Genomic DNA, 21,096 nt, shown 5'->3' on the forward strand with positions numbered 1-21,096 from the left:
AAGGCTGGAGATTCTTCCAAAAGGTGGGATTTGTTGTTGAATTTGGGATTTGTTGTTGAAAGATCTGATGGGAGCTCTGATCCTTTTACTCAGAAGTCCTGCCCTTAAAAAAACCTAAAAGCCTGCCTGCTGTCCGTGCTTGGGAAGTTAAGTCCCAGTTTGCTGATACAGGCACTTGCAGTTTCAAAGACAGTTAAGAATTACTAGAAGATATAATGGCATATGATGTTAACTCTCCAGAGAAAGCAGTACAGGGAAAAAAAAAAAAATAAAAGCTCTCCCAAATGTTAAGCCTGAGGTCCATTGCTTTTGCCCTGGACATAAGAAATGAATAACATCATTTCTTGTTACTCCATGACACCGAGAGCTTGAAAGTAATTGATCTTGCCTCCAATTTCAAGTTGGCCAAGGTGTTTGTTTAGGAGAAGAGGCTCACATGACAGGCTGGAGCTTCTGAAGGACACCTTTCCCTGAAGTGGTAGCAGCTCTCTGGAAATAAATAACTACAGGGATTCCCAGGCAGTTGTGGAATTGTCAGCAGCAGTCCACTGCTTGGTGGTGCACAGCACTTCTTCATTATGTTTATGCAGCTACAGGTATTAGTATTTACAGCAAGCAGCTTCTTTTTACATCCCTTACTTTGAATATTTGATATCCTATATGAACTTTAATGGACTGTTGTACTGTCTTCTGTTTTTTAGCTTGTCATTTAGTATGCTTGTCATTTAGTAACAGACTAACGAACAACTGAGTGATGTGAGGAACCATGTAGTATGCCACAACAACTTGTTTAGTAAAATAACACAGCAGAGCTTTCTCTACTTTTATAACAAGGACACAGTCTCTGCTCTGCTTGCCCCAAATTACACTGAGGAAAAGTCTTTTGAGCAAGAAAGAAGGAAAACCAAAAAGCAGAACAGAAGCGAAACTGCACTGTCAGGTTTTCACTCTGTTAGAGCCCTTGTAATCAAACCCAGGAAGGCTACCCAGTGAAGGGCCCTGGGCTATCACATCATCCCCACCGCAAAACTTCTGACTGACGTAAGCAATTGACTTGTCTGCTAATTTGATTTCTACAACTCACTGCATCGGGACGTGACTGATAAGACCTGACTAGGAATTCCCAGAGATAGGGATTTTGCAGAGCCTTGCACGCTGTACAGTGCGGCCGACTCCACCCATTTCTTTCTGCACATGCCACTGTCACCCACAAATCTGAGGCAGACACACACGACTCTATCAGCAGGACCATATGTGTCTGCAGAGATAGCAAAAGCCAGAGACTGCCATAATTTAGCCAAATAAACAACTTCACATACAAGAAATGACATGTGGCAGAAGAGATCCAGGAAAGGACATGATTTAAGCCTCCTAAATTCAGAGTCTTTATGCTTCAAGTAAGAGAGCGGAGGCAAGAGGCAACCCAATAGCCACAGATTTCTCTGCAACACCAATCTCTATTAGGGAGAAGACAAGGAGGACAAACCATACCCAAAGCAGAGGATACAGACTTCTTCAAAACTGATGCATCTAAATTGAGGATTTTTTGTGTGCATGAAAGGCCTTGGATAACTATTTGGATAAGAATGGGGAAATGGATAGGAAAATCAGACCAGCAAGTAACAGGAGTAATGTGAAAATATTTGGTGGGGTAAAGTGGGCAATAAATGATGAACCATCTGTCCCATAGAGATTTATGAGAGACTGTCTGCCAGTGAGGCCAAGCAACTCCTTTTTCTGGAGTGCGATAGGAGAGGAAGCACAAGGGCAAAGACTGAGACTCTTGTTCACTGGAAAAGTATATTTTTAAAAACCCTCAGAGAAGGCAGAAGCAACTTCAAAGTAGACTGCAAAAGCTCAGGCGTCCTGAGCTACATGCCTTAAGCTGAAGGCTGTGCAGGTACATGTCGCCATAACTGCCTCAAACAAAAGATGCAGCACTGCTGCTGGAGGGCTGGGAAGTGCTTGACCTTATCTGCCCAAGTCTCATTGCACCCTCCTTCTCAAGGGCCAGCAAGGATTTACTGCTTCCCCTGAAGTATGCAGGGGTCATAGAATCACAGAATCCTTAAGGCTGAAAAAGACCTAAGATCATCAAGTCCAACCACTAACCTAAACCCAGTGTGTTCAGCACTAAACAATGTCCCTAAGTGCCACATCCACACATTTTTAAATGCTTCCAGGGGTGGTGATTGCATCACTTTCCTGGGCAGCCTGAGCAACCTTTCAGTGAACAAGAAGGGTCAGTGTACAACAGAGCATCAAGCTGCAACAGGCATTCTCCAGTGTGGCTGCATCCTTTCTCCCTGTCCAAAAGTGCCCACTGAGGCTCTGTGACCACAGCTCTGAGAAGTGGCACTCAGAGACCTCAAGTCCTATTGGCTGCTGATGACAGTGACCCCATGAAACAGCTTTCTCAAATCAAGATACGATTTACTAGTAACAGAAGGTAGGCAGTGTAATGCTTTCTAAAACTGACTCAAAAGAGGGTATTTGTCTCTCCTAGCTTGGTCCCTTGCCAATACATGTTCCAGGAGCTGCTGAGAAGCTGAGATTCCTGCAACCTTACAGGCAAGGTGTCTGATCCTGGTGAGTGGCTCTCAAACAACTGCCTACTTTCTGCCTGAAGAGTTTTTTTAACTCTTGGCAGTTCCTTTGACCTATTCCTCCTTAATGCAGGCAAAAAAAAACTTAAGCTGAGGAGGTAGCATCTTCCCAGTTAATAGCTTCGGCATTGTATCTTAATCCCTCCTGAGGCCCCTTCCCAAAGTTATTTTACCAGCAGCTGCTGTCTTGCCTGCCTGGTTGCTCTTAAAACCACTTTGATACCAAACCAACAATACACACATCCCTGAAGCAACCATCCCAGGATTGGGGCATACCCCCTCTACATCCTCAGCTGCAGATGCATGCCATGCTGGGGATAGAGGGCAAGGAAGAGAGGGACAAGCTCCATGGCACACCTTTAGGCATCCTGGATGTCCAAGCTGGGAGTAGAGGCTAGTGAAGCATCCTGACACTTAAGGCTTCTTTCAGAGGCCCCAAGATCAGAACTGCCCTGCTGCTCATGTGAGGCACAGAGACATCTGAAGCTGGACCATAGTGATTTTCTCTTCTTCTCTCTTCCTGAAGATATTTTTTTAATGTCTCCCTTTTCATTGTTGGGATTACAAGGTCTGTGCAAGCTGTTCTCATCCTTGCATACCCAGAGAAATAAACCAAATCATAATAATAGCATATGAAAAAGCAGAAATTTATCTCAAGATCATGGTGTTTCTCTTAAGGTGACTGGAAGCAAACACTTATGCCCCAAATGATGGGGAAGGCAGGCAGGAAGAAAGGTATGAGAAAAGGAATTAGTAATAGAAACAACATGATAATTCATCTCTACCAACAAAAAGGTGCTACAGACTTTCTTCTTGTCCTTCTCAAATAAATGACTTCTAACAAACAATAAAGGTTTGTCTAACAATAAAACAGACAAAGCACTTAATATCTGTAATTTCAGCCTTGGAGAATAAACTATTTAATCCTTCATTTTTAAAATTTCTTTTAATTCTAAAAAAGATCACTAGCTCCTCACTCTGGTGCTTCTGCAACAATTTAGCAAGCATCAAATGACAAGATAAGAAACTGATAAATCTCAGTCCAAAGGAGAAATCTGTCTACCCTGACTCAGAGGAGAAACTTTCCTATTCAGCTCCCTCTTGAGAAAAGTTGGCATAAATAAATACAGTACTTTTCCTACCTTCCTCATTTAGGAACAAAACACCATCACCACCATGTGATACAGCCTCAAGACCACAGCTTTCTAGAAAGAAAGGTCAAGTGAAACAGTTCTTCCTAAAGAGCTTGCCTGAATGCAGAAACAGGATCACACCAAGCAACGAGCAGCAGGACAAGCGCCTTAAATCACACATCACAGGTGCTTCTCCATCCTCCATGATGCCAGCATGGACAGCAAAGGAGTGGGGAGGTGGGGAGGAAATACAGGGACGCTGTCACAGTTGTCACATTGACCGTACTTTTGCCTGACAGGTCCTGGAAAAGGCAAGGCCACCTGGCCACCAACAACAGCCAGACGTTGGACCAGGTCGACAGAAGCCCTCTATCTCCATTCCACTGAGGTGGAGGCATGACCAGGTAGAAGAGAAGGCAGGAAGCAGTGATCAGCTGGAAAACTACCATGAACAAAAACCCAAGTACTACTACAAAAACATGAAAACCCAGGGAAAAAAAATTCTAATAAAACACTGTAATATGTTACCTTTATGTGAATGACTCTTCATGCTCGCCTAGACTGAGTCACCCTGGGAACTGCCTCGCGGGTCCATCTGGCTGCCAACTCCTGGCTAAACTTGAACATCCTGTGACTGAAATGAATGCATCAAAGGCTAAGGCGCCGCAAGGTAACAAGGCTCTCTTTGTCCAGCACTTCCAGATGCACCAGCATTCCCCTTCTGCTAACTCTCACATATCCTCTGGGTCTGTGTTTGGTATATTTCTGACTTTTAGAGGCTGTAAAGAAAGGGTAGACTTGAACTTTGCCTCTCACCCTAATTTCATGGACATCCTCAATCCATCTCTGGCCATGTATCAGTGACAGTATAGTTCTGGATACATATTTGTATCCAGAACGGGATGAAATTTACTGGATACAATTACAAACTGGAAAATTGTTTACAATTTTTCATTGCTCTGGACATAAAATTTTGCTACCACCTATGTAAACAGCTTTCAAATACTGGAGGATGCAGTTGTTGCAGATGAATGCAGGCATAGAAACCCCTCTGACATGATCACACAGAAAGTGAGACTGCACTGCTGGATACTGCACTTCCACAGTCTTTCAACCCACTTACAGTTGTAGTGGAAGGGGGAAGGAAAAAAATATATTAAAAAAGTATTCCTTACATTCCCAGCTTTCCTCCCCAAATCAGAAATACACTCCTAATCTCTTAGGTGGCAATATAAACTTAAATAATCTTTCCTGCCCTCACTAAAACTATTTTTAAACCAGTAGTCAGGTACAAAACAAATGTCCCAGCTAATGCAATGTGCATTACTCAGTGATGATAAACACTATACACCCACCTAGATTTTCACTTGATGTGGTTGGAAACTGCTATGTAAGGTGGAAAAAGTAAGGCAGGCTGCTTTATTTTTGGCATTTACTTTAGAGTTTAGACTTACTGCAAGAGTACATTTACTCTGGCTCTGTGTGCTGCTTCCAGCCAACTGTGTAAAGATATTTAGCGGCTATTTTTTTTGTCAGGAAGAAAGAGGTATCACCCCCCAGCTCCCTTGTGTCTCCTACTCCACCACACTGCCAGGCTGCAAGAAGGGAGCGCACTGGGAGGGGACCTTCTCCTCATCTGACAGAGCAGAGCTCAGCAAGGTAAAGCTCTGTCTAGCCAACAAAGCTCTTTACCACGAATATCCTTATTAAACACAGCCTTATCAGAGACCAGTTTCTGCAGTCTGAAGCAGTCAGGAATTAACTCTGTCAATATAAAATTTCAAGCCAGGATTAGAGCCCGGACCCAAGGGGATGTGAGCAAGCATTCAAGCCACAACAGAGTCACCTGACTATGTCACACAACATCAGGGGCTGGCCAAGGGGCCAGGGCTCAGGCTGTGCACCCACCACCCTGGTGCTACCCCAGCCCCCCAAAGGGCTCACTCCCCAGGCTGCTGCAGCAGGAGAAGGGGTATGCTGAAACTTGTCTGTCTAGCAGGATGGAAGGGAAAAGTTCTGCCAGTGCTTCCAAAAGAGGACAGGTTGAGGGAAGACCCTGGTACAGCAGCATCACCTGTGTGCAGAGGGCATGAAAAGCCAGCCTGGAAGGGGTAGACAGCACTCCACAAGTGTAGCCCAGGACTGTCAGCATAGGAGGTTCACCAGCACCTCCCAAAAGGGTGCCACCATCCAGCAAGGTGCATGGCCAAGATGCAGACTCATTCAGTATGCTCTTTTGTCAGCCTGTGGCTCTAATCCCCACCCACAGGATCAGACTGTGTCTCCTGCCTTATCCACAAGAAGAAGCTGTCTATCCCCGACACAGCCCTCAGGGCTGTGGGACCAATGCTGCCACTGCCTTCGCTCCAGGGCGAGCCTCGTCCGCTGGCACTGCCCGGCCTGCAGGAGCTGTGAGCTTTGCCCCACAACTCCATGAGTCAAGGCCTTAAGGGTGACCTTGCTTCTCCTGCTACATATTGAAAGCTGGCAATGCTATTGATGGAGACTCTGTGAATTATGTTTGTAATACCGAGCTAATAAGGCAGCAGTGAGGCTATTGTGCCCTGTCATTAGCAATCCCAGTGAAAGAGCCTTCATGCTGCCCTTCCCTACAAAATACCTGTCTGCCTCCCAGTGAGGCAGAAGTACATTTCAGTGCATGCCTAAACTACAGAAATTTTTAAACTCTTTCCCTGAGCTTATTTTACAGCAGTTCAAAAGGGTTAAGCTCATTACTCAGTCCAAATATGAACATGGGGAAAATACTTCCATCGCTTTTGGCACAAAGTAAGTGCAAAAGTTGCCTTTCTGCTTGACTAAAAGCCTGAAAAGCAAACAATGCACACAGCATGCATTGTTCAAGAAGGGAGTGCAAACAAGCCTAAAAGCAGATTAACTTTGAAGGTGGTGTGCAGGAGCAAAGCAGGCAGCACCTACTGTTCCCAGCCCAGCACCCCAGGCAGCGGGTGCAGAACGCAGCACCAGCTGGGATCCTGGCCATTAATCTCCTCATCAGCACTAGGAAAGCTGAAGTTGCACTTCAGAAAACAAGCAGGTATTAAAAGAAATTAAAATTACACAGAAAAAAAAAAAAGAAAAAAAAGAAAAAAGAGGTACAGTTCTAAGAGCTTTAACAAGACAAGGCCTTCACCCCCAACGAGCAAAAGAACACACACTCCTTATTTTAAGACTTATTCATCCTTTTCTAAACAAAATGAAAAAGCTTTCAGCGAGCCAAAACCTGTGGGGAGATTTTCAGTCACCAGAGGCAGTAGCATATGCCTTGATTCCTACTCAAGTCAGCAGAGATCAGGTGCCTAACCCATCTGCACCTCTGAAATCCCCTCAGTAACAGCTTCATGCCACAAAAGGGAGAAGCAAACGAGTTTTGTCTATAGGCTGCTTCTCAAACAAAGAATACAAATTGCACGTGACGTTTTGCTGCACAAGTTTGACTGTATGTGTCTATGTGCAAGTGGAAGGGCTAATGGAGAAGTATGCCAGCTTCAGAAGGGCATATTGCTGCCAGTAATTTTTAATACAAAATAAAAAAAAAAAAAAATAGCATCCCAGAGATTCTGTACACCCCATTATACAAAACCATTGATTTGAGCAACCTGCAATTTGGAAGCAGCATGCACCACTGCCTGCCCATGGCCACGGACACCATGGGCCACACAGCTCAACTATCAGAACTGGACTTGCCAGCCACAGAGCACAAATAAGACTTCCAGCCTACTGTCCTAAGAGCTAACCCCAGTCAAGCCCAAATCTTCTTCCTTTTCTTTAAAAGCATCTGTTTAGAGAAGCACAGCAATTCCATGGCTACAGCTGTGAAACAGATCTGGTGCCCAGACCTGCCCCTGGACTGTCCCCCCGGATTTTCTGGAGATGATTAGGTGGTTGCATGAGTGGATTGTTTTACCCTTAGCAGCTCCTTTGTCTAGGCAGTTGCCTGCCTGCACGCAGCTTCACCACAAAGATGCGAGTGCAGGCTCATGTTGGGTGGCACTGCTCCAAACAGGGCTCTCAGAGTCCACTTGTCTCTTTTTATTCTTCTTCGCTCCTCTCTGTGCTCTGCATCGTGCCTCAGTGAGCATGAGACCACCTTGGGAATTCACAGCCATGGCTTCAGATGAAATCAACCAAGCACTGCAAATTCAAGTATTTTTTAAAGAAGTTTTTGTTCATCTTTCAAAAGCAGAGAAAGGGCACGATTCAAAATTTAGATTTAATCTTCCTATGTAGGATGTCTGGACTCAGGTAGGGAGCCATGTCAGGCACCTATGAATTCAAGTTCTCACCTGGACCTGCTAGCTTCCAAAAGGTTCTTCTGCTTGTCATATCACAGCACAGCAATTGAACCATCATCCTTCCACCCCACCCTTTATCGTCTGCAAATCTCCCTGCATGATAAACAGTGAAGTTTGTAAACACACTGGCATTTTGATGTGGATTTTCAGTTCAAAAATATTCAAAGTGACGCACATTTGGCAGTACTGGAGAAATCATATGCAGAAGGTTTCATCCTCACACTGAGCATCTGGGGAGAAACATCCAGCAAGGTGTTGGGTGTGCTACTATGAAATCAGTCTGTAAGGGCCAGCACCTCCCTCAGTTGTTAGCATTTAAAAGAAGCCACGGCTTTCAGAGGGACCCAAGACACGCTCATAGAATTTCAATTAGTTCTTCTAAATCAAGGTTCTTCTAAAATCAAATCCAGTGCTTACACCTGTAATCATACCTAGGTTTTGAAATACCTTTCTCCTTTTGTGTGTGTGCAAGTCTTTATTGGGGAAAATCTTTTATGTGGATGGTTAACTACAATACTTAAGTATTTCTTGAAGTAAACACAACTTAAGCTCATTTAGATTTAAGTAGGTGCTTGCCTGCTTGCTTTTCTGAAGGCAGATGAACTTAATTACATGTGTACCTATTCTTCTAAACAAGGGCCCTTCGGACATCTAGCATTACTTTTTGCAGGGTTTTTCTTTTAATCAACATGTTCACATCACACTACAGAGTTTATAAACTCAGTTATATTTATATCCTCATAATATTCTCAGACTGGGATATGTGAGTACAGAATATACTTACTTACTTGGAATACATTAATTTTCATCTGAAGAAAACCATTTACATATACCCAGTTTCACTACAAATTTAGGCAGTTTGCTATTAGCACTAATTCCTGGATATGCTGTTTTACTGTGTAACACATTGATCTTCTAAAACCTTGAATTGTAATGTTTAATAATCTCTTCCTAAACAGGGATCTAAACTTGGCTTCTCCGCATGTTTTGTCTTACTGTATTTGACTTGTTAATTATCTGCCCAAAAGCAGCACTCAAAGGAAAGTAAAATGTAAAGATCCATGTTAAGATAGACATATTTAGATACATCTCGTTGGAAATCAGTAATGCTAACTTTCACATTCTAAGCAATGCTTAGATGAAAGATAGGCACTAAGTACTTTCCATTGAAATGTGTAGAAGCCCTTGACAGTACCTTATATAAGATTAAAAACAAAACAAAAAAAAGGCACAAGTACAGCAGACACTGAATGACCACTCTCATACACATCTGTGTCTAACTTCTCAGGAACTTGTACCTTGAACTCATACAAGCATGCCACTTGTCCAGAGGACTGTTGGGAGAGCCCAGGATAGGTCAAGGCAGGGCCAGTGACTAAGGTCAGCTCACTGGCTGTAACACACTTTGTTAAAATTGCAGCTGCACCAGAGTGGAGGTTTTATGCAGAAAAGGAAACTGCTCTGCCCTTCTGCACATCTGCGATGCAATGCACTATTAAGCAAAATTAACTGATTATGTAGCAAACATGGCAAAATGAAGCCCTGACTCCTCTGACAGTGCTATCTCCTTTTTAATGAGGCACAGAACAATCTGTTACCAGAGTTAGTGCTGCAGACAGTGTTTATGGTAATGGCTCCCAGCTCATCTATTTTTTTTATAGTTCAGTAGGTACTGCAGATGCCAGAGGTACCATACATTAACTGCTGAGCCTACAGGGGCACAATGTTTGGCCATGTCACTGGATATTAGCAAACTTGTACAAAGGGCCTCCAACAGTTTAATATGTTTAATGACAACTATTCTACTCATCCCAATCTGTTCCTCCAGCTTGCCTCACTAACACTCGGTCCAATGCGTTCATACCTGTATGGCTCATCCTCCTCCATGACCTGGAACTTTCCTTGCCTCGAGTATGTTGTGCTGGCCATGCCTAACTTATCAGGCTTTTGTAAGTCAAGGAGCAGCTGAAGAACTTTGCTAGGAAACCCTACAGGCAACTCCAGAATCAGCTGAACTGTGCACAAAATAGGTCACTTCTGCATTATCAAATGCATTTAGTGCAATTACAATCATCAGAGAAATGAAAAAAATACAGTAAAGAACAGAGAAGGAAGGCAGGCCATCAACATCAAGTGTGAAGTCCTGTTTCTTCACAAGAGAATGCCATCATCAGGTCACCCTCCCTGGTAAAAGAGCAGACTTTAAATTGGACACAGTTTTTATTGCGTAATTAAAGGCTGCAAGAGGGCATATTTAGGTTTTTCAGTGCTGTGATGAACATCAGAAGCAAAGGCATGGAATAAAGCATTAAAAATCTGTAACAGCAGTCTCTGGAAAGGAACCAGATAGGAGCTGCTACCTGTGAAAGAAGCCCACTGCCTTTCCACAAAGCCTCCTCATCACTTGAGATTTCTCAGAGGAGCAGGTTGCAAAGGGGAAGAATGCACTTTGCAGGGCTTTTAGCCCATGAGATAGAGTAAGAAGTAGTTTTCAATTCCCAGTTCTTGAGAGGCCATGCATCTCTGAAAGACAGTCTCCAGAAATTTTCTCCCCAGTGACCATCAACACCAGCTCTTCTGCCTGGATATCCTGCTTAAAATTCACATCCTGCTTAAAATTTGCACCCAACTAACTCTAATGAACAGCCCTCTAACTAAAGTGAGGCTGTTCCCCTAAGGAGCCAGAAAGTCTTTTATGTAATGTACCCTGACATGTGAATGTCCTGCATTAACGGAGCAGGTTGACACAGGACAAGATGACAAGTGCTTTAGTGAGGATCCCTTCCTGCACAAAGCAGTCCACAGGCTGCACTTCTTCCCATTGCAGACAGAATCACCTGCAATCCATTACAGCCTCAAGCGTTTTCATTATTTGAAATCACAAACGTAATTTAACACCTTTAAAAGTAGTAAGGGCTTACCTTGGAAGTTGGGATTCAAACCATTTTGAGTGGTATAGTGTGCCATGATGAGTACAACTCTTGCTGTGTAGTATGCAGACTGATAAGAAAGCATCACAAGGTAGGGGGTATTCCATGTCACCCAATTTTTTTCACGTCAATTATCAAATTATTTCATGGCAGTCAAAATCACTCTCCTCTCTGTTCTTAGGACACACTTCCAGACAGGCCATAAGCACCGTATCTGTCAGGTGAAGTACGGAAAAGAAGACACCCATTTTGTTTGCTGCATGGTTTCTTGTGCAAGGTGAATGCTTCCATCACCTAAACACATGCATTTCATAAATGAAAAAAAAAAAAAACTAAAGTGAAAATAAAACTACTCTGATTGCTTGGTTGTTCTCTGTACTTGAGAAATACAGATTGAAAGATTACATACAAGACAGCACTGATGCAGAGGGATTGTGACACCACACCATACCATAATGAGACTAAATCCTCCATCTCCTCCTAATCCCTCTGAGAATGCAGGATATTTACTTCTATTATCACCATCGCTCCACTTCCCAGCCCTGACGGCTGGTTACTGTAGTACAGTATGTACTCTTCAGAGTTGCTGAGTCAAAGAAAAAACAGCCCAAGTAATTAGAAAACAAACAAACAAAAATAGACTTTTCCTTCTGTCCCTCCCTTCCTCCTTAAATAAAGCAACATCACAGACTGTGAATCACATTGTGGCCATCATATGACCATATCAAAAGCTTTGCAGACAAGATAAAAATGTTTTACTGAGAGCTAATCATCATAAAGTACCCACTGAGACAATCATTTATCTTTGCATGCAAGGGATCTCAAGATCTAGATTGCTGTTTACAGACTACAGATTTTTTGGAGGAGGGAATATTAACTAGGGAGAAGTCACGTCATATGTTTGATCCTAATATTTGTTGGCTTTGGAGCAGCATGGTTGTGTGGGACTTGTTCAGTTTTAAAACATACCTGCTGATACTGAAAATAAATGTCTTTTTATATGAAAATCAACAACTACAATTTATTATGTATATATTATGTAACATACTCTCTCTCTTTGTGCCTCAGTTTGGACCTAACACATAAACTAGACTCCTTAAAAGCTTCACTTGCACTGAAGCTTAAAATTAACAATGTGTAAGCATGCCAAGCAGTACATGAACAACCATCACTATTTAAATAACACCCAAAAAACTGGAATCAATTTACAGTAAGTTCTCAAAACCAGCCTTTAACACAGCCCTGAAGTCTCTAAGTGACACAAGAATGCCTGCTTCCAGGTAGAGCTATGCTGTGGCTGTGTTGAAAGGCATGGGCAGAACGGAAAATGCACTCACTTCAGCCAACCACTGCCACTGTATTTCTCTCTAACAAAAGCAAACGACAGAATTATCAACTGTGAATGACTTCTGGGTCACAGAAGGAGATGGAAGGGTTGAAACCTTGAACTACAGCTGCTGATGCCTAGTGTCTTTATCTCCCTGCTCCCTATGGCGTGTAGTTGCTGGTTATCTCAAAGGATGAACAACCTGCCTGCAATGAATTATGCCTGCTTATCTTCCAGACGGGCTATACACCAAGTCATTAAGTCATCTAAGAGTATAACCCCAAGGGAATTACCAAATGAATGCGAAATCCTGTCCTGCTCTTAGCCCTTGTGACAGACTTCTCCTTCCTTCTGGTGCAGGCGCCACAGGGAGCAGGAACGGGGCTTGACCATCTCTCACCTGCTGGTGTGGCTACTTGTTTTCTGATATTAACATTTTCTGCTTCAAAGGCTGCAAAGTCAGGTGACGTAAGAATAGTAACAACAGTCATTTCCCTCAGAGGAAGGGAAAACACAGCCTCTCTCTGACCACCAATATTTCCAAACCTCCAATGTACCAGAACTGAGACAAGCAGCCAACATGAGACTAGCAGAGAGCTTAAGGCTATCATATTTGTGTTGGGATATAATGGATTTTGTCCAGATGAAAGGGTGCACTTCTTCTGAAGAGCAGCACATTTTTTTAATTAAAAGAAATTGATTTAGCGACAGGATTTACAATTGGGTATCTGACAAGCCCACTGACCTTCACACACATATACATACATATACAAACTGAGGCTTGATGTATTCAGAGAAACAAATTCTTGCTTGAGACCACAAAACATTGAGATCACTGACTCCAACAGAACCCAAGGAACCCCCTCTAAAGCAGAGTGTATTAAAGGAGACTTAGGATAAAGATTGATCTGCACAGTGAACCTTTCCAGATAATACTTCATGAAGTCAGAGGGATAAATAACATCTTTAAATAGAGAGAAAAAAGCATGTCTGACAAAGGCTCACCCATGCTTTATTACAGCCTGGCAAAGCTTTAGTTCACCATTTGCCTGGGATGCTGTATTTACTGTCCCTACTCCCATTGCTCCTTGCACTGAGTAAGTTGTGCAGTAGTTAAAATATCTCCTTTCAAGTATTCTCAGCACCCACACAAAAGAAAGAGGCTCAGCAGCACCCTTAATGAGAAGAGACACACTAGCACCTCCAGACAGTGCTAAACAGTTTGGCACCCAGCCTCTAAAGCTGTTTTCAAGGGGCTGTTGCTCAGGTTTGTTTTTAATTTCCCATTATCTGGAGCCAGGCTGATGAACACCCTTAGGAGGTGTTTCCTTGAAAGCGGTGGTGCGACAGCTTCCGTGTTCCACCCTGGCTGAACAGCAACTGAACCTGAGTTTTACTTGGAAGGAAAATAAGCCAGATCCTCTGTGAAAGAACGAGCCCATTGGAATGGAAATCTGCACCTTCACAAAAGGGCAACGACAATCTTCAACCTTCTGCCTGGTGATGCTACAAAACACATGAACAAATGATGCTCAGCACCATTTCAGGATCCCCTTCTACATTTAAAATTATAGATTAAAAATAATTTTTTTTAAAGCTCATTTTTCTTTATCTACAAGCTTTACTGAATGAAAACCCCTCCCAACCTGGTCAACCTGATAGGTTTCTCTGAATGCTACAAGATAAAAAATAAAACCTAATCCTTGCTTGAACGTTCCTGGGACAGGGCCAGGATATTTATATCTTTCCAGGGCAAAACTCGAAGTAGGCCTTGTGCTGTGCCAAGAAAAGTCCTGCTAGGACAAGGAAAGAGGAAATTGCTCCTGTTTCCATGTGGACATCAGAAAATGTTGTCTGGAAAACAGAAGATGCCACACAGATGGTCAGAGAGCAACCAGACTTCCTTTAGAAAGCTACACACAACACTCCTCCTAAAACTTTTTTTTTTGAAGGATGGTTCAGACTTGTTATTCTTCTGTGTGTTTTGGTTTGCCTTCTTTTAAATCAGAACCTTCTACATGAATAAAAAGGAATCAAAGTAATCTAAGTTTCTTTTTCAATCAGTACATCATGCCCAGAGACATACTGGGCACCTCCAGAAGTGTGATTTTAATCTTATCTTCCTATGCAGAGTGCTTTATATAAGGACTTAGGTTTTTTTCTCTTATATAAAACCTATTTTTTCACACCGTACTTCCAGCCACTGCCATAAACGAGGAATTAAACTGCATGTTGGTGAAAAGTTTTCACTAATAGACCAGCTTCTAAGCCTGCAAGCAGTCTGCTAAAGGAAAAATAAAAGCAACAGATTTTCAGTTTTAGTGGACAAGGACAGCTAGGGGCTCCCTTGTTAGCTTCTATTTATGGTCCCACAGCAGATGACCTGAATCTCCTCCATACTCATCCCCCTCTACAGAGCCTATAGCTTAGATTATTCACTTCTTAATGAAAACACCACCTGCCAGATGGACAAGAGAATAATTACATTACACTTACATTATTAAAATACATATGAGTCCCGTTTGCTATGCACAGAGTAATGCTATACATATGGGTCTGTGTACAGTAGAAAGACTTTCAGAAATGGGATTTCCCTTGCTGTATTTTATGGCAATAAAGATCAGCATCTGATTCATGCAATTGCCTGGTGCAGATCTACCTGATGTGGGAAAGACAGCTCATGGAGTAATAAGCTGCCTTTCCTTATCATCTCAGCTGGCTGGGTTTTGTAGGCCAGGGTTCAACTATTGCATCCACAACACGCTGGCATTCCCACCTGAAACCCCAAACAGAATGGAGGAGACACCACCAGGAACTACACAGAAGGACAGAGCTCTACTGGGAGTCAAACAGAGGTAGGGACCTTATCTGAACTTGATAAAAGCTTTGGATTTAAGTCTAGAGGTGAGCAGAAGTTCAAGCCAATTACACTCCCATATCCCTAATACTATCCATGGCATCAGCCAACAGCACGTCCTACCCTGGTGGTGTGTCTCAGGGAGCATTTCCACCTCTCTGGTAAAAGCATCATTATTCATATTTCTGGGAGCCAGGGGTAGAGAATTAGAAACCAAAATGCCTGAATGGGCAGTGAAGCACATTAATAGTTTCATCATTAAAAAGATAGCCACAGAGTGAGTCACTTACTGTATGGCCACAGCTGCACCTGCATTGAACTGAAGAGTGCAGAAAATTGATTTCCCCTCCCGAGAAACGTCCTGAACCTTTAACGGTGTTTATCCAGGAGGCCAAGAAGACCAGGGAACGCTTTCTGCTTGTTGAACCCATTTCTCTCTTCCCCCAAGAGAAGCTACATCTTTTTTTAAAAAGGCCATGTTTTGTTAAAAACATGTTATAAAGTTTAACATCCATAAATTGTGCTAACATAGAAATTTCGGTAATACTATTTCTTTCTGCTGTCCCACTACTTCAAATACTTCTCTGGGGCTGAGACTTTTCCAGCCTATTCCTACTTCCTTGGCTCTTGTTCCTCAGATGGAGCAGAGCTGTAAATGACCCTCTGGTGACTTATCAATGCATATTTGCAGACACTTGAAGAAACTACTGTTTGGTTTGGCTGAATACATAAATTCTGCCATTTTAAGCTCAGTGGTATCAGAAATGCTGGATGGCTGTTGTCCTCACAGGGTTAAACAACAGAAGCACAGTGTTCAGTGTACACTCGGTTCACTGCCTCTGCTACTGGGAAAAAAAGTAAAGTTTCTCCTTAGAAGGATGATCATATTTTGGGTAAGTAAATAAGATGGAAGAAGTCCAGAGCTCACACTAAGCAATGCTGCAAAAACCTTGCACACAAGCCATCCTGTCTTTCTGGCTGACAACTAAACACATATTTCCTTGAGGGAAGAAAACATCTCAATAAGTTTGCCTGAGACCCGAACTTCAGTCCTAGCCAGACAGCAGTCCTAATTTCACCAGGAGCCAGACTCCAGCCCTGGATGGTTTCCATCAGGATTCCATTAAGCCTGTGCATGTGCAGCTCTCATAATTTGCAAGAGCCACGTGTATATCCAAGAGCAGATTTGGATGTTGTGTTTGTTTCTGGCTTCATAATGGTTCTCATGCCCCTTAAGTAACAGTCTGTTTTCTGGAAACTTAGTAATTTCTTAAATATGTTCACAAGTTTATCCCTCTTATCTGGCAAACAAGATTGAAATTATCAAATGTCTGTAGCTTTTGTTTTTACTTTTGAAGACAAAAGACTGTTTCTCTGAAGGAAGATGTTGGTTAGACTGCATAGTTTCCTGCTCAGGAATCTTTTTCCTTTACCAATACCAATGTCTGCAGAGGTCCTGCCATGCACAGCTCCTAATTTGTCTCCTAGGTTCCACTGAGTCAGTTTAAGGTGTCATAGAACTGGACTAACACCTATTTTATGAAACCAGAAATTACCTGAGAACACAGAATACCAAAGAAAAGAACAACTTTGCACAAGAAATAGTTCAGGTACCTGTGATCCCAAGCAATTCCCATTGTTCTTGGCAAGAGCGGGGTATAGATCTAAATTCCCAAATGCAGCAATGTTTATTGCACTAGTTTGGTGATTCACTAAGTACAGGATGTGCCCAATTATTCTGTGTATTTTTCCAATCCTATTTCATAAACTTCAGTTGCACAAGTACAGGAATACATTCTTTCTTTCTTGTCCATTAAAATAAATTTAAAGAAAAGCCATCTAACTCAAACAATAAAATCACCAACTGGCTATATGTGTGAGGCTTTTTTGTTTTGTTGTGTAACCATGGAATCAAAAACCTTGGCTGTTAAGTGCATATATTCTGTGATACAATCGCTTTATTTTTTGTCTCAACCTGCTGAGAAAAGTTTTGCTTTTAACTTAGGATGCTGGGTTTGTTCCAAATCCAAAAATTAAAACCAGCAGTTCTGAAGGACATAGATATCTAAGCCAACAACATTTGACTGTCTAACATAAAAATTAGCAGAACTGTTATTACTAAAAACAAACCATTAGATCTTTCCAAGATAAATAAAAACTTAGAATTCTGACTATCAGTCCACAAACAAAGCTTCTAATTTAGTTTGTTTGAACACAACACCATGGATAAAAGAGATATAACTTCAATTTTTGTATCTCTAAGTTAATTTCACTACCTTAAGCAAGCTGGTTGTAAACTGAAACTTCACCTCATTTTCCTTCCAAGATGTCTTATTAAAGTAAATACAAGTCTTTGAATTATCACCAAGGCTGACAACCATGTCCCATTCAAGACACATTCAAGATTATTTTATGAATGAAGTGTGGGGTTCGCTGCAAAAGTAGCAAAGGCATCAACATGCAAGACGCATGCAGTACAAGGTCCCCAACTCCCACCACAAGGCACATACAGCATTTATGAGAACCCCAGCAGCCAGGATTGTTTGTTCAGCTAAGGTGAAGCAGGTTTCACCTGGAGAGCTCACATCACCTACCTGAAGCAGATGGAGCAGCCTGAGGTGCAGTGGCTTCCCATAAGCCACGTGGCTCCCTTTGGTACCACAGATGCAAAGGAAACCTGGGTTTCTTAAACCTCCAGCTAGGATCACCCTGGCTGTGTCCACACACGTGGCTGGTCCAAAGCAGTTGTGAAGCAACCCCCCTAGCTGTCCCTACCACTGCAAGCTGGCTTTCTGCACAGGGTGACTCTGCTGGGCCCAAGTGAAATTCCTTTCAGTAGAAACTAAAAAGGAAATTCAGCTCCAGGGATGTACCAAATGCCTTCACATCTTTGAATTAAGACTGAAGTATATGAAAGCAGTACTTTGGGCAGATTCAACCCACACATGCAGCAGGGACATTTAGTCCAAAGGACCAGACAAAATCTAGTCTGGAATAAAATGTTCAGTTTGAATATAGTGTAGATACAGGAGCCTCTATACCTGCTGCTTTGATCTAGTCATCCTCTCCCACTGTGCCACACAGCAGGTAAAGCCCCTGTCTGTCTAGCATGGCGAGCTGACAGGCCAGCCAGTGCCTCTTGCCATGTGTGTGAGACAGACATCCAACATATTTTTCGTGGACAGCCAAGTACTGCACTAACAAACTATTTTATGCTCTAAATTTGAGGATGAAGGTACAACCTTCACACTCCAGATCACAAATTCACAAAGCAGATAAGAGTTCTGGTTCAGCTTGTATGAGCACTTCTCTCACATTGCACATTTGTTGAATCCTATCATAGAAAGTGCACCAGAAATAGCTGCCCGCTACAAACCTGAGGCATCTACACCACTGCACAAGGCCAAGCAACACCTGAATCATCACTGGTGTGAGGCATGAATGAGATCACCCACTCTTCCCAGTGGCACTCAGACAGCTGAGCCCAAGCTGCCCTGAGACACTTGCACCTGGCAAAGCAGTGCCATCCAAACCAGGTCAGCCAGTTTGAAGCAGGCTCACCCCCACTCCTGGCAGCAGAGGTTTACCTCCAGCAGCTGCTCAGCACTTCAAGGAAATAAGTGTCACCTCACCACTTTGTGCACGCACCCCGCAGTCGCAGTCACTGGTCAGGCTTTGCAACCTCACTGGAAAGAGACATGAGAGTAAGATAGACCAAATTAAACCCCTAAGCCCATTAATCACACCCTCATGACTTCAGATAATGCAACGTGCAATGTGCACCATACACTAATGTAGGTCTTGCCCTTGGCCATACTCTAGATTATGGAATACAGTAGGAGCAGGGCTGTGGTGAAAAAATGAAACAACACAAGGCAGGAGGGACAGGCAAGAGTCACGTGAATTCATTGCCTCGATGGAAGGCAGTTATGCAAAGAGTTCATACCTGAACTCAAATGGCTCAATTAACATTCCTGAAATGAAACTCATCGATTCTTCACATAAAATGAGACCAAAAGTGATGGCATGTACCCACTCTTCGACACTCTCAGTGTTTGAAGTGGAGCTCAAATGGATCATTGCTGCATTGCAAAGTTCTCTGCGAAGAACTGCCAAAAGAACAAAGTTATGTGAAATATCACTTTATCATTCCTACAGAGGAAGCAATCACAGAAATGCCAGTGGAAGAATGCAGCTGAAGTAGTTTCCTCTGGCCTGCTGCAAGACACCAAGAAAGCTCTTCAGCCTCACTGGAGAATTGCAGGGATCTCTGCATTTTACAGTGATTTCATGCCTCTATTTGCAGACAGTGTTGCATGATATTTGTAGAGCTGCATTAATAGAAATCCTTTAAATAAACAACGCAAGTGAAAATTGGGCATACTCAAATTGCATGATTTCCATGCTATGCTGAATATTAATGCTGTTTGGTATAACTGTAGACTACTTCACATGGAAAAAAAACATTACTTTTGAGGGGGAAATGAGCCATGTGGAGATACAAAAAAGATTTAAAATCAAACACATCAGAAAATGAGTATTCCTATTTAGACCAATTGCTTGAAGTCAGCTTTTTTTTCTATAAAACTGCTATATTTCCAACATACACACATCTGATATAGCATGTTTACAGTGGGTAGATGACAAGTCCCAGAGGGAAGCTGTCCCTACAATCATTTAACACTTAACATGTTACACAGAATCACAAAATCTATTAGGTTGTAAAAGACTTTTGAGATTATTGAGGCCAACCTATGACCTGCCACCACCCTTTGTCAACAAGACCATGGCACTAAGTGCCACATCCAGTCTTTCCTCGAACACCTGCAGGGGTAGTGACTCCATCACCTCTTTGGGCAGCCCATTCCAATATCTAACCACTATTTCTGTGAAGAAATTCCTCCTGATGTCCAAACTAAACCTCCCCTGGCACAGCTTGAGGCCACTTCCTCTCATCCTGTCACTGGTTGCCTGAGAGAAGAGACCAATCCCACCTGACTACCACCTCCTTCCAGGGAGATGTAGAGAGCAATAAGCTCAGCCCTGAGCCTCCTTTTCTCCAGGCTAAACACCCCCAGCTCCCTCAGCTGCTCCTCACAGGACTTGTGCTCCAGACCCTAAAACAGCTTCATTGCCCTTCTCTGGACTTGCTCCAGCCCCTCAATGTCCTTTTTGCACTGAGGGGCCCAGAACCAAACACAGGATTCGAGGTGTGGCCTCACCAGTGCCAAGTACAGAGGAAGAATGTTCTATCAAGAGTCCTGTTCTCCAGATACAATTCACCTGATTTTTCATTCTATCTCCCAGTATATTTTTTTTGCCTGCAGATAGTGAAAGATTGTTTCTAAGTGATAAAACTGTTAATTCCTGCAACTCCACCTAGCAGAAACAGCAGGACACTTTAAACAATGTAGTCTGCATGCAAGACATTTACTTTACAGGCGACTTTTAATGAACACAATAGAAAATGTCCTTCTATCTTCATCAGAAGTTGCTATCAGCTCAAAATCCAATTAACTAAATAAAATAAAAGGAGGAAAAAAGAGGAAAAAAAGGGACAGAGTGAGGTTGGCGAGAACAAGGATAGCCCAGAACCTCTTAAGTCCCCTTCAGCCCATCTGAAAGGGCTTGTTTATACCTAGGTAGAAAGCCTAGACTGATGTTAGGATTGGGAAAGGTCTTTTTCTGACCTAAAGAGACCAAATTTAGATACCTGTGGTACCTAATTGCTATAATGGAAAGATGGGGAGTAAAGCGAGTTTCCTAAAGAGAACGATTCAACACAGCAGGTGTGAGCTGTGTTGTGAGCTCTCCTTGCCTTCAGAGAGCACCTTGGACACACACAGCCACTGCAGTAACACCTGAAGGAGCCTGATGGGGGGGAGGCAGCCCCAGGTAACACTGCTTCACACTGAAAGGAGCCTGGAGTG

At 42.8% G+C, this 21,096-nt stretch overlaps 1 protein-coding gene and 1 long non-coding RNA gene across 2 annotated transcripts in view; one reads left to right on the forward strand and one right to left on the reverse strand.

Moving 5' to 3' along the window:
• The window catches only part of FOXO3 (forkhead box O3), an 88,423-nt gene that overhangs the window by 32,386 nt on the left and 34,941 nt on the right, over positions 1-21,096 (reverse strand). The window lies entirely within an intron of this gene.
• On the forward strand, positions 1,750-4,610 carry LOC128784898 (uncharacterized). Its single transcript, XR_008429671.1, has 3 exons — positions 1,750-2,589; positions 3,762-3,925; positions 4,039-4,610. It is a non-coding gene; the product is annotated as an uncharacterized LOC128784898 (long non-coding RNA).

This window comes from Vidua chalybeata, chromosome 3 (assembly GCF_026979565.1).
Source record: "Vidua chalybeata isolate OUT-0048 chromosome 3, bVidCha1 merged haplotype, whole genome shotgun sequence".
NCBI classification, from domain to species: Eukaryota; Metazoa; Chordata; class Aves; order Passeriformes; family Viduidae; genus Vidua; species Vidua chalybeata.